This window comes from Crinia signifera, chromosome 11 (genome assembly GCF_055691185.1).
Source record: "Crinia signifera chromosome 11, ASM5569118v1, whole genome shotgun sequence".
In the NCBI taxonomy this organism is placed as follows: domain Eukaryota; kingdom Metazoa; phylum Chordata; class Amphibia; order Anura; family Myobatrachidae; genus Crinia; species Crinia signifera.
Window position 1 is genome coordinate 95336893 of NC_139227.1, and position 14878 is coordinate 95351770.

Here is a 14878-nt window from a genome sequence, read left to right on the forward strand (position 1 = left end):
TCTAATTGATACGATATATAGCTATATATATATATATATATATATATATATATATATATATATATATATGTGACAGCATTGTTATTCCTGCAAAAAAGTTTCATAATGAACGTCTGCTCATTGTGATTTTGCTCATATTATTACGTTTCCAGTATCCTCCTGCGCCCGTTATTTATCAGCTGCGCCCCCTACTGAGTGATGTACTGCCTGCACAGACTCTGTCTAGGAGACGGTGCGCAGTTTGCGTTCTCTCCTCTGCCATTGGGTTTTTCTCTATTGCGAGTAGCTGTGGCCTCTTTTTGCAAATTATATTTTAGTAACCTGTGACTTAAAGTGTACCCTCTGCGACAGCCCAGGATGGACCAGAATACAGCATTGGACCTGCAGGGGTCACATTAGCGCCTCACACACAGGCATACGAATATGTGCGTTGCACTCGCTAGTTAATAAAACCATTGTTTACAGAGTCAGGCGTGATACAAATGTACTGTGCGAGGTAAGACTGAAGGGGTGAACACACAGAGGGATCCTTCTAAGTGATTTTGACTACATTGTTAAATTCGCATAGAAGGTTAGTAAAAATTGTTGACAAGTTTACACGAATTGCCCTATGGGCGATAACCATTCGCGGCCCTGCTTAACGGAATATCGCTTGGTAAAAACTGCTGGCAAATGAATACGTGGACTGATACTGCTGGGAGATTAATGCAATATGTTGGGGGTGCAGCAGATCTGCAGATTTAAGGTATTCCCAGTTATAGTTACATTGGGCTGTGTGACAAAGTTTGCCTGGTCTGCGTGCAAATCCGGTACTGTCCTATCCTGACTAAACCACTAAAGTGTACGGGTGTCGTCTAGATCGCTGTAAATCTGCCCCAATGATATCCTGGTGTTGTGCGTTCCCTGGTCCCTGTAACAGTATATTGCTACGTGGCTAGGTATTGTGTCCAGTTACATACACACTTCTGTGGATTGTTACTGTGTATCTCTCTGTAATTGGGCTCAGACTCCTCATGGTCTGGAATGGCCCATTCTCGCTTCCTCTTCCTCTGGGCCTTCTATGGGAGATGGGAATTATCTGTGAGTTGGTGTTCCTAAACACTCCTGGGCCCTGGTGCTATAAATACATAATGCTGCTAAAATATAGCTTTGACAAATAAATATATAATATAAAAATCTACATATATGATGGTTATGAATATTGTGTATGCTTTTTATTTCTTTCACTGCCATTGTTTGGTTTAATGATTTTATGGGTACAAATCCACGTCTCGGATGCGTCTGTCTGCCTTTTTTTACCTTTCTTACCATTTTCTCTGTCCGTGGTAGAATTCACCCGGTCAGTTCTTGGCGGATCGGTGGGTGGGATGTTACTGTTGCGGCCTTATCGGGATGTAGTATAAAGATACTTTTAAACAGTTTTTAATATATTTTTTGGTACTCTTTACTTAGTTGGGCGCCCGTCGCGGTCATCGCGGGTACATTTATGTCTGGCCGCGACGCGACCGACGCGATGACCGCGATTTCCCATTGAAACCCATGTTAAACATGGAAATCGTGTCGGTCGCGTCGCGGCCGGCCATAAATGTACCCGCGATGCCCGTGACGCGATGCTCCCGATTTACCATAGGAATCAATGTTAAAAGGCGCGATGGACCCGATTTTACTGTTAAATGGCTCAATGGACCCGATTTGGCCATAGGAATCAATGTTAAATGGGCCACAGAGCCCATTAACCCTTAAATGTCCCCCCCAATTTTTAACGCCACCCCACGATCCACGCCAACCCGAAGCGTGGCGAGCGCAGCGAGCCCGCGAGGGGCGGCGGTACGCGTCCTCCGACCTTTTCATGCCCTACTATCCACTAGGGCGTGGAGTGAGAATATAATAGTGTGGCGAGCGCAGCGAGCCACCGAGCCCGAAGCGTGGCGAGCGCAGCGAGCCCCGCGAGGGGACGCGGATACCTTCACAGTTATACGCGTCCCCTCGCGGGCTTCACAGGTGTCCGTGGCGACGCCGACACCTGTGAAGCCCGCGAGGGGACGCGTCTACCTGTGAAGGTATCCGCGTCCCCTCGCGGGGCTCGCCACGCTTCGGGCTCGGTGGCTCGCTGCGCTCGCCACACTATTCTATTCTCACTCCACGCCCTAGTGGATAGTAGGGCATGAAAAGGTCGGAGGACGCGTACCGCCGCCCCTCGCGGGCTCGCTGCGCTCGCCACGCTTCGGGTTGGCGTGGATCGTGGGGTGGCGTTAAAAATTGGGGGGGGACATTTAAGGGTTAATGGGCTCTGTGGACCATTTAACATTGATTCCTATGGCCAAATCGGGTCCATTGAGCCATTTAACAGTAAAATCGCGGTCAATCAGCCTTTTTAACATTGTTCCCTATGGGAAAATCGCGGTCATCGCGGGCATCGCGGGCATCCCGATTTACCCGCGATGACCGCGATTTTTACCCCCGACGACCGCGATTTCAATCGCTGGCGCCCATCTAGGTAAAGAGTACCTATTTTTTTCTTTTATATTTTGTCTGTGTTTCGGAATCTGAGTTAGATCGTACTTACTCGTAATAATTCCGCCAGAGACGGACCGTACTTGGATGAAGTGCTGTGGTATGGAATACAATCTCATTTGGCCTGCATGTACGTGATCACTGGATAAAAGGCAGCACCGTGCGAATAAGTAACCATCTTGTTTGATCAGGTCTTGTTGGGCCTGAGTATCATTTAAACATCTCACTTCGCCCTGTTGCTGTTGACCTTTGCAGCCCTGCTGCAGTTGATGTTTGCGGTCCTGCTGCGGTTGATGTTTGTGGTACTGCTCTGGTTGGAGTTTGCGGCCCTGTTGCGCTTGGAGTTTGAGGCCCTGCTGCGGTTGGAGTTTGCGGCCCTGCTAGGGTTGATGTTTGTGGCCCTGCTGTGGTTGGTGTTTGCTGCCCTGCTTAGGTTGGTGTTTGTGGCCCTGCTGCAGTTGATGTTTGTGGCCCTGCTGCAGTTGACCTTTACGGACCTTCTAGCATCAGGCGTCCATGCCTATTGGTCCACTTGGAACCAATGACCTTTTGAGGACATAAGAACTTTTAGGAGACCTGATCACAATCCTGAATTGGTTGGGCAAGCCAATAATGTTCCATGGAAAGTTAGGCAAATTAAGCCGTGGGTTGTGGGGTCATTCGTCAACAGTGTAATGTGGACCAGGGAATACAGGATGATTATAGGTATATTTGTGCTGTTTGGTGTCCATTATTTCATAAACCTTCATATTAATACATAAAGGACCATGAGGTCTAAATACTAAGACTCATGGTGTAAAAATCAAGTACTAAGACTAGGGTGTAAGAATCAAAATGGGAGAGATTTTGGGGAGAGTTTTCCCATTTTTTTTTTTTTTTTTTAAGTGGCGATTAATTACATGGCAAAATCACCCTGGTATTTCAGAGTAAATGATTACCGCTTTAAAGAAAAAAATTGGGAATACTCCCTCAAAATCTCCCACTTTCTGTTTCAGTTGGCCTTTAGAGAGAGATAAAGTAGCAGTCAACCAGCACCTAACTGCCACATTACAGGCTGTGTTTTATAAAATGACAGAAGCTGTTTGGCTGGTACTTTGGGCGTTATGATCTACTCCTTGGGGAGAGATAACGCGAAGAGAGATAAAGTAGCAGCCACGCAACTCCTGTCATTCTCAGACACAGCCTGTACCATGGCAGCTAAGAGCTGGTTGGCTGCTACCTTTTCTCTGTCGACTGTATCTCTCTCCAAGGCTTAATATATAGACTCCTTGGTTCTTTCAGCAGTGATGAAGATCGGTCTTGACCCTGTATTGCACCATGTATAATGCGGCACCCTTGGTTATCCGTTTTGCCAGATTGTCAAGGTACATACACCAGCATCCCAACATCTCACCTATATTCCCCTCCTCCCGTAGCCTGACTCCTCCCCACACCTGATGTGTGCGGATAGTCGGCGGTATACCCAGCTGTGCACAGGCTCTAAACCACAAATAGTGCAAGACTGCTTAGTAACCACTAGATGGCGCATTGGCTCTATAACACAACACTCTGTATGGAATCAGTGATTTACATTGTGTTTTCCAGGAGTCTCATGTACTGTGGTGACCTCTCCCACTACCTCTCACTCACTGCAGTAGTATGGACCGGTATTTGGCGCCATTAAATCTATTAGAATTTTAGTTCTGATTTACATCACCGACCAAGCAGTGTATGATTTGCGTCGGGTAATGCAGCTCATCAAGTTTTATCTTAAAATATTTGGAAGTAGATAGAATTGTACAGGACTGGAAATACTCAGGTTCTGCCATCCGTACGGTGCAGATTCTCTGGACCGTGTCGGCAGCTGTTTGTTCTGTGCATCCTGTTACAATCGAAGCAAATAGGATGTGAATGCATTTAGGAGCTGGAGGCATAAACGAGGTGTATTAGTAATTACCTACTCCACGCAGAACCGCAACACCTCTACCCGTCATCCCTAGATCTGTAGTCCCCATGATGTTCTGTACAAAGGTGGTGGGCACATTATAGTCCACATGTCGACACTCAGAAAATCAACACGTTTTTTTTTCTCTTGTTTTAGTGTCTATCGACATATGTTGACATGATCACCCTGTGTCTGCACAAAAAAACATAAAAACTCACATTGGCCATGACCATATTGACTTAAAGCTTGTTTCGACCTTCTGTCAATGTCGACCATTCATAGGTGTCACCCTAGACATTAGGTGTTGACCTAGACATTGTGGAGCCAGGGACCCTGGCAGAGAGCGGGTAAGGGCCCAGTAATGTTGTCTATGCTACCTGTATAGTATGAGGGATAGGAGTTTATTGGGTACTTGTGTGTTATCACGGCGCCCATCGAATCGCAAACCATAAGGCATGCGATGGTATGCGATGCGATGTCCAGCGATGTTCCCCAATGTCATATAATGTTAAAATTGTATGGCATTGTATATGGCATACAATGCCATACAATGCGATGCGATTTATAAATTGTATAAGCACCCTATTGGGTGCTTAAAATGTTAAATGCACCCCCACGCCACCCCCCAGTATGAACGTGAACCCGCGAGGGGTGGCAGTACGCGTCCTCCGACCTTTTCATACCCCCACTATCCACGTCGGCGTGGAATTGATTTTATATAGTGTGGCGAGCCACCGAGCTTGAAGCATGGCGAGCGGACGCGTATACCTGTGAAGTAATGCGCGTCCGCTCGCCACGCTCCGGGCTCGGTGGCTCGCTGCGCTCGCCACACTATATAAAGTCAACTCCACGCCGACGTGGATAGTGGGGGTATGAAAAGGTCGCCACGCTCGCCACGCTTCGGGTTCACGTTCATAATGGGGGGTGGCGTGGGGGTGCATTTTACATTGTAAGCACCCAGATGAGGAAGATGTAACATGTGCAGAGAGAGTTAGATTTGGGGGGGGGGGGGTTCAGACTGAGTAATAAATTACATATCAAATATAAAGCTGCCAATATTTACCCTGCAGAGAAACAATATAACCCACCCAAATCTACCACTTTGCACAGGTTTCATCTGCCCCATCTGCAGTGCAGCATGGTTTAACCCAGTTGGCTGCTTTTTGCTTTTGTTACCATACCTGAGTTAGACCCTTAATACATTCTCTGGAGCACTATAAGATGAAACATACATTAGAACAGGTCTCCACCTTCTTACCAAATATCTCTTTCATGGCAGACCTTAAATAATGATGAAAAATAGAAGAAACTTCTAGATGGCGCTTACCCTAAAAACTATAACTTGATTGGATTGTGACTGCTATGATAATCATTGGGATTAATTATGCAGCCATTGCCTAACTGATAGCGTTTGGGCTGCTGGCATCACAGTAATAATCTGGTTATTTTGCAGTGTGCAGGATGACCGCAGTGTACAGGGTGTGTGTCATGTTTACGGTTGTGCCCTTCCAGCTATAACACTGCTGTGCACACAAACTCCCTATCCTGGCTATGCCGGTGTGTAAGCTGCAGCTATTGGGAGACTGCAAGCAAAAGGAAAACGGTGTCTGTAGCAGGCGAATGCCAATCGGCTGTGTTTGAAAAATGGCATTTGGGAGCTGATGTGTTATCACCTTCCTTATGCCCCTTTATTTCTTGTAGTGCTGATTTGTTGCTGTGAAGAGACGCAATTGTAAACCAGCTGCCCAACCATCCTTCTGTGTGCCATGTGTACCTTCTGTGTGCCATGTGTACCTTCTGTGTGCCATGTGTAGCTTTAAGGCCCATACACACTGGGTGATGCACACTGGGCGACTTTGAGCAGAAAGCCGCTTAGTTTATTCCTCTGTGCTGCTTCCAGTGTGTATGGGGCAGCGTTGAGCGGTGATGCAGGCTCCTACATCATCACTGGCCCGACAGAGTGGACGGCTTTCCATAGCGTCATGCTACGGAAATTCATCCAAACCCCTGGTATAATCGCTTAGATTGGCGAAAATGGCTCAGTGTTTCCCCATCATCGGTCATCATACACGCTGGGCGTGGACCTTACCACCTCCATCTTGGTTATTTTCCCGGTTTTTGCCTGGCGCCTCATGAGGGCTTCTAATACCTGAGATTCCAGGGAAAATGTTGTTCATTTGCCGTTGGATGTTTCCCAGCCCGGATGTGAGAATTGTAAGATGGGAAAGTTTATCCTATTGAAGTTCTGTGTTGCTGGAACATTATCCAATGGGGAACAGTGTTTCCTGTTATATTTCATTTGACGGTGAGACCCGAGAATAACATGTAACTGCGTCTTACGGGGAGGCAGGAAAGTGGGAATGACCTTGTGATGCGCTGTTCCCTGTCAGAATGTGAGACATGGAAACCGTGCTTCCAATTGTACAGTACATAGCTGTACCGGCTGGTGAATGCTGCCTTGGTCTGACGGATATGGAGCATCATCCACAATGTGTGCGTACCAACAGTACTAAGGATTCATAGACCGCATCTGATCTATAGAATCCTAGTAAATGTGCCCTGCATGTCACACAGAAAACACCAGCTGCCATATTGCCTCCTGCTCGTACCACCAGTGGTTTCTTATAGTCTGTGGCAGGATGGGGGACCAGAGAATTTGGGGGCTGTTACTGCCAATACGATGAATTGTTATGTTTCATGCTGTGATTTGTGTCAGACGTCTGCGGCCTACTAGCGGTTTCCTAGGGAACAGAATACTATGCTGCAGGTTTGGAGAAGCCTAGGTGGCGGCCAGTGGAGTCGGCTGGTCTGCATACCAATAATTATAGAATGAGCCCAACAATGATGGCGTCCGTTATATGTGGGCTCCCTTTACACATTAAGGGCACATTAGTTGTATATTTATCATTTCTACCAAATGTAACCCCTTCTACTAGGGTGACCAACTCATCCCTTTAATCCGAGACACATATTAATTACACAGGTTCTGTGGCTGGCTTTCACCTGGTTTTAAACTGCCACACCTCAAGACTCCATTTCACCTGGTTTTAAACTGCCACAGAACCTGTGTAATTAATATGTGTCCCGGATTAAAGGGAGGAGTTGGTCACCTTACCTTCTACAGACACCGTTTTCCGTATTCAGACTTCTGCTCGGCACCAAGTGTTTGGATCAAAATTTGTCAAAAGTTTTTGTTGAAAAATAGACATTTTTATTAAGATCCAATTATGTCTCTGATAAATAATACCTTGTACGTCATTGGTTTACTGCACGGGACGTTAAACCTAATGTATAAAGAGTCTTGTGTAATACACGTTACCATAACATACAGATGTGTCCACATACATCTAACCTTTAAAGTTAACAGCCCTTCGAGTTGTGCCATACCTTGGTGTCATTCCATCTTATTTGCAACTTTGTCCTTTAATTAGTGTCTTATTTGGAGGAAAACACTATAACCTTCCATTTCATATGCAGGTACAGCGGCAGTCACACAGAATATAGGCATGCTGCATATCACTTTACTCAGCAGAAGCTGCCTGTGCCTCCTATTTGCTTTGTGTTTGCAAATAAGCCCTTTAATGGAAAAAGTCTCAAAAAAGTTCCCTGGTGCTACAGAGTCCCACAAAGCATTATGTATAAAGCGACTTTTATAGCATGGAGGATAGAGGTATGTTTACGTACTGTATGTAGTCACTAGAGTCTGTGAGATATTTAAGGATTGGCTGACAGCGTAATTCCTGTCCGCCAGTCTGCTGAATGTCCTCTTGCGGTGATTTGCTTTGGTTTCTGATTACTAACTTTGGCGCATTTTCGGACGACTATTTTTGGTTAAGATCTGGCAAAGCATTGGGGCTTGTCTTGAGTTGCCCTCCAGTCCAGCGCAAGTGCAACCACATTACATACCCTGAACCCACTGCAGCGGAGCACCTAGGCAGGAGTAAGTGCAGCCATTGGGACAGATTTAGTAAAGCCAAAAAAGCAGTAACTTTGTGTTTGGAACACACCATGCTGCAATGCCAGGGGAGCAAATACATGAATATTGTTTCTGTGCAGGGTAAATACTGACTGCATGTAGCCCGCAGATGTTAGATAGCTTTATTCTTTTACTGCAATTTAGTTTTCAGTTTGAACACCCTGCCCCCACCCAAATCTACCTCTCTGCACCTGTTACATCTGCCCCCCCCCCCCCCCTGCAGGGCAGAATGGATTTTTTGCTATGATAACAAATCAGGCTCATATGCTGCAATAAATGCAATGGGGACGAGATGCGGTGCCGCACTACCACATGGTATCAACACTGTTGCAATGGCTCTGCAGGATGAACGCCGCAAACGGACTTCCGTTCCACACTTCGCCAGCCGTTCTATGCACAGGGGGGTCATGAGGCGACTTTTGGGCAAACGGTTCCACTATTCTTCGGCTGGGTATCGTTGTTGGGATGTTAAGGAACCGACAGGTTTTTAAGTCTATTGTATGTACTAAAGGACAGTAGAATTGGACTGTCATTGGCTGAATGTTCTTTAAAGACACCAGAGCGCAGCGATATGGGCAGGAAATGGACAAACACACAATCCGCAATGAGAAATTATTAACACATCATAGTTATGTTTTTGGAATTGGTATTCGCAGGCTGTATATGCAGTGGATCTGTCCTCCGTCACAGGGGGGGTATAATTTATTTTTTCTCTCCTTAAACTAATAACCTGCATCTGCTTTATAATTAGGGTGTGGATCAGTTGGTCACCAGCAAGTTGTTAGACAGTCATTAGGTCGACATGTGTCTAGATTGACAGTCAAAAGGTCGACATGGGTTTTTCCACTGTTTTTTTACCCGAATGTTGACATGGACACAGGTTAAAGTGCACCACATCCCCTCGCGTGGCTCGCTGCGCTTGCCATGCTTCAGGCTCTGTGCCTCGCTGCACTCGGCACACTATTTTATTCTCCCACCATGCCCTAGTGGATGGTAGGGCATGAAATACTGCCTGTTGGCTCAAAAAACAGTGAAAACCCCATGTCGACCTAATGACCCGGTCGACCTAGACACGTGTCGACCCAGATGCATGGTGACCTAAATGCATGTCGACTGAAAGGTGTCGACCTAATGACTGTCTAACAACTTGCTGGTGACCCAATGACCGTATCCCTATAATTAGGTGTTCTGTAATCACATTGGTATAGTTCTGTAATCTACAGTATGGTCCGTTTCTAGAGATATATGCAGCCGGGAAGCGGTCATCTATTAGAATGAACTTAGGTCTACAGTCATTAGGTCGACCCCACTAGGTCGACTGGCAGGAAGGTCGACATGACTTAAGGTCGACATGGGCCAAGGTCGACATGACTTAAGGTCGAATTTGCATTAAGGTCGACATGAGGAAGGTCGACTGGTCATAAGGTCGATATGGGGTTTTTCACTGTTTTTTGAGCCGACATGTGCCGACAGGCGGTATTTCATGCCCTATCATCCACTAGAGCGTGGAGGAGGTTATTAAAGCTGTGGCGAGCGAAGCGAGCCACCGTGCCCGAAGCATAGCGAGCGATGCGTGGGTCCGATTCTCATTGCCAACTGTGTCCATGTCGACTGTGTCGACATTCGGATCAAAAAACAGTGAAAAACCCACGTCGACCTTATGACCAGTCGACCTTCCTCATGTCGACCTTTATGCAAATTCGACCTTAAGTCATGTCGACCTTGGTCCATGTCGACCTTAAGTCGGGTCGACCTTCCTGCCAGTCGACCTAGTGGGGTCGACCTAATGACTGTAGACCTAATGCTGGGTACACACCAGGACGACTAGGGCCCGATCAGCACAATCTAGATCCGATTCCGATCAATTGGATGCAGATTGTGTGCTGATTGGGCCCTTTTCTGAGCTGGTGTGGAGCGATTCCGATCCGATGCGCGGTCCCGCGGGTCGGTCGGTCGTTATTGAGATCCTACCTGCTGCAGGTAGGATCTCAATGACGACCATACAACCGGGTGCGGGTCGCCATCGGATCGGACCCGCTCACGGTGCACATCGTGAGCGGGTCGTGCCCTCCCGCGTCATCGTGAGCGGGTCGGACGAGACACTGACGACCCGCTCACGATGTGCATCGTGAGCAGGTCGTCCTGGTGTGTACCCTACATAAGTTCATTCTGATAGATGTACCGATTCCATGCAGCCTACAGCCATGTGGGGGCGCCAACAGCAGCTGTGTGACGAAATAGAGGCGCAACACCTCCATGATGCTGGAGTGCCAAGGACGGGGTCTCTGTCTTTCATCAGTAATAAATTTGACCTGTACTCAAGATACAAATGTATTTTATTTAGTGTAACCGAGTATTGAGGTTTGCTGTGCATGTAACAACCCATTTGGCTATATGTGGTGTTATTTCTCTGCCCCCCCCGGATACCCCATTGGGTTGGTATTTATCCTTCTATAACCTGCAGGTGTCACTGCTGTTCCACATCGCCCGCAGAGAGATCAATTTCATTTAATCAAAGCTTTTATAATATATTATTATGCAATGCTCCGTTCTATATATTGCAGTATATAATATGCCACCAAATGCAGTGCACTGTCCCCTAATCTAAGACTCATTCGCTGAAAGGTTTTTGTGACATTTCCAGCACTCAGGTGTGACCGACGCGGAGTACAACGTATTACTGATGTATTAATTAATCTCTTACTATCACACTTTTGTACGATTTCTTGCCATTGCAGACAATGCGTTTGTGTTCCTGTGTGGTCTCACTAGTACACTGGGTACAGACAAAGCTGTTTGGTATAATAGTATGTACATCAATATTTTTTTGTCCTCCTTTTTGTTATAATTTCCCTGTAATGGAAATAAAATCATTGTTAATTAAAAAATAAAATGTCAGTTTATTGAGCACGTCTAAGGGGATTGGTCACCATGCCGTCTGGTCTGTGTGAGTGGTGGCATGGTATGGTGGCACACGGGTGTCAGGGGAATTGCCTCTGCAGGAGCCATGTCGCTATCTGAAATCTAAAGTGTAGTGTACAAAAATTCAGCATTTCTGGGCTTCATGCAAAAGCAGTCAGTATTTACCCTGCATGCAGAAAATATAAATGTATTTGCACCCGTTGAATTGCAGCGTGGTTTGTTCCAGGTAAAAAGTCAATTTTGTTGTCACTTCTATATTTTTGTAGAATCAGCCTCTACAAGTTTGTACAGTATATACAGTATAGTCCCACTAGGGACTGTCAGATGTAGTCCACATTATATTAGGGACTGTCAGATGTAGTCCACATACTATTAGGGACTGTTAGATGTAGTCCACATCTCATTAGGGACTGTCAGATGTAGTCCACATCTCATTAGGGATTGTCAGATGTAGTCCACATCCTATTAGGGACTGTCAGATGTAGTCCACATCCTATTAGGGACTGTCAGATGTAGTCCACATCTCATTAGGGACTGTCAGATGTAGTCCACATCTCATTAGGGACTGTCAGATGTAGTCCACATCTCATTAGGGACTGTCAGATGTAGTCCACATCTCATTAGGGACTGTCAGATGTAGTCCACATCTCATTAGGGACTGTCAGTTGTAGTCCACGTCGCATTAGGGACTGTCAGATGTAGTCCACGTCTCATTAGGGACTGTCAGATGTAGTCCACGTCTCATTAGGGACTGTCAGATGTAGTCCACGTCTCATTAGGGACTGTCAGATGTAGTTCACATACTATAAGGGACTGTCGGGTGTAGTCCATGTCCTATTAGAGACTGTCAGTCAGATGTAGTCCACATCCTATTAGGGACTGTTGGGTGTAGTCCATGTCCTATTAGGGACTGTCTGTTAGATGTAGTCCACATCTCATTAGGGTCTGACAGATGTAAGTCCACATCTTATTAGGGACTGTTGGATGTAGTCCACATCTCATTAGGGACTGTCGGATGTAGTCCATGTCCCATTAGGGACTGTCAGTTGGTCTCCCTGCTTATTAGCACCTGTGCGCTGGACTAGGCAATCTCTTATCATCATATGCGATAAATCGCCATATTTCTTATTCACAGTTTCACATCTAACTCCTATGTATTATATTAAGTCAGGTGCCCTGTCGTGGGACTACAACTCCCAGCAAGCATGTTGGCACATGTGGCTCCTCAAGTCTCGGAGTGTACCTCTAGCTTGTAACTGGAGACTGCGAATTGGAGAATTCCTGCAGACTGCCTCACCTGTGTTCAATCAGGGTTGCTTGCATTGGCTGACCTGTGTGCAAGCAGGGATGGTTATGCATCAGGAAGCATATGATGCAGGCTCGGGGGTAGTTACTACAGGACAAGATGAAGCCATTGAGTAGCTCTCGGAAGATGAAGGATAGAAACGTTTCCTTTATCTGCACAATCCCGGCCTGCGCGGCTTAGATCTGAATAACACGTATTACCATTCATGTCAGTGCATCGCCCTAATGAGTCCCCTTGCTCTGCGGGCACATCCAGCTGCAGCCGTGCATGTGTTATGCCTGGCTGTCTAATGAGTGGCTGCATGTATCATGGCTCCCAAGGCAACACGTCCTGTCCCCAGCACGTCATTGTGTCTCTGTTCTGTGCTAGGGGTCAGCGCATCCAAACTGGGTCATCAAATGTCTCCACCATGCTCCAAATAGGGCCAAATTCATGTCTATACGCTGCATTGATGCTTTCGCAATGGCGTGATCATCAGCAGACTGCACATGCGTCAAGGAAGTAGAGACCATTGCAACCGCGCCCATAGCAAGGACAGGAAGTGGCGGCAAAAACGAAAGCGTCCTGACTGTGTATCTGCCAGGGTTGGGATCGTTTGGTCTACAGCAATTAGGTCGACAGTCAATGGGTCGACATGGTTCTAGGTCGACATGTGGATAGGTCAATAGGTCGACGGGGTTTTTCACTGTTTTTTTACCCGAATGTCTACACAGTCGACATGGACACAGTTTCCAGTGCGCCGCAGCCCCTCGCATCACTCGCGATGCTTCGGGCACACTATTTTTTTCTCCCACCACACCCTAGTGGATGGTAGGGCATGAAATACTGCCTGTCGGCTCAAAAAAACAGTGAAAAACCCCATGTCAACCTTTTGACTGTCGACCTAGACACTGTCCACCTAATGCTTGTGTCGACCTAATGACCTGTCGACCTAAACCCATGTGGACCTAGGACCAAGTCGAGCTATCCCCATGTCGACCAACTTGCTGTAGACCCAATGGCTGTATCCCATCTGCCATCAGCTGCGATCATGTATGTAGACAAACACCTCCCGCTGCTCCCTGACACCTGGGCACACAGTTTGGGAACCACAGATTTTGTTTTTTATTGCACTGTCAAGCTGCAGGGATATGGGATGATGCCTGTGTCCTCTCGGTGATCACCAGGGTGAAGGGAACCCCAAAAGCAGATGTCCTCCAAATGTGTGGAACATAAATGTTGGGAGAGGGAACCTTTGTTCTTCTGGCGCTACCATTGTGTTTTAGTGATGGTGGAAAATGCACCAGCGGGTCATATAATGCTGCCCTAGTCATGGTGGATTAGTAGGGGTACATTTACTGAGTTGGTTGCTATTGGCAACATCCCATCCTCAATAGAATGCCCATCTTTGTAAGTTTACCCCGTACAGTGTAGGTTTATATTAATGCCTGATGAAAATGCTGAAAGCCATTTTCAGGCACGATCCAAAAATTTGCGCTCAGGCTGCCCTTCTCCATCGTGACCATGCCCCTTCGAGGACCACATCATTCGATGGTTGCCGACCATCAAATGATGTGGAACGTGCACGTAAAACTAGATGCTTTAGCTTTGTCTGCACCCCAGACAGCTGCGCCAAGGCCTCATTTTCCTTGGAACGGCCAACGTTTTCATGGGAACACTCACGAGATGCTAGGCGTTCCCATGGGCGCATCCATCCACCACCCCCCACGCCTACACTGTTGGGTGTGAATGGGACTGTGAACCTGCACCATGCCCGTTCTCACCCTGCGTTTGCATAAAGTCTCAGAAATATAAATGTGTACGTGCAGATGAAAAACATCGCCCCCCTGTGTGAATTTGCGGGGGAGCGAGCCAACCAGAATAACACTCCTAGCCCAGTAGGAAAATCATTCGATATTGTATAACAAATGGTTTTGATAATTTTCGCTGGGCTACAAATTACATTGCGATCCGCGACATCTATTTGCAAGGCGGGATTTCACTACAGCAGGGCGTCCTCTGCCTGTTCCATGTATGACGTACTGACCGCTCCCCAGACTTTACCGCTTCCTGCACATTCGCTGCGTTTCCCACTTCTATGGCGGGATCTCCTGCACAGTGAGGTTCCTGTAACAGCCACAGACCGGCACTCCATGTATTGTCAAGCGTGTGTTTTTTTGCTTTCCTAACAAACCAGAATCTGACCCATAGTAATCCCTTAAGTGCCCATTTCACAATATAAAACAAGGGTGCGGTT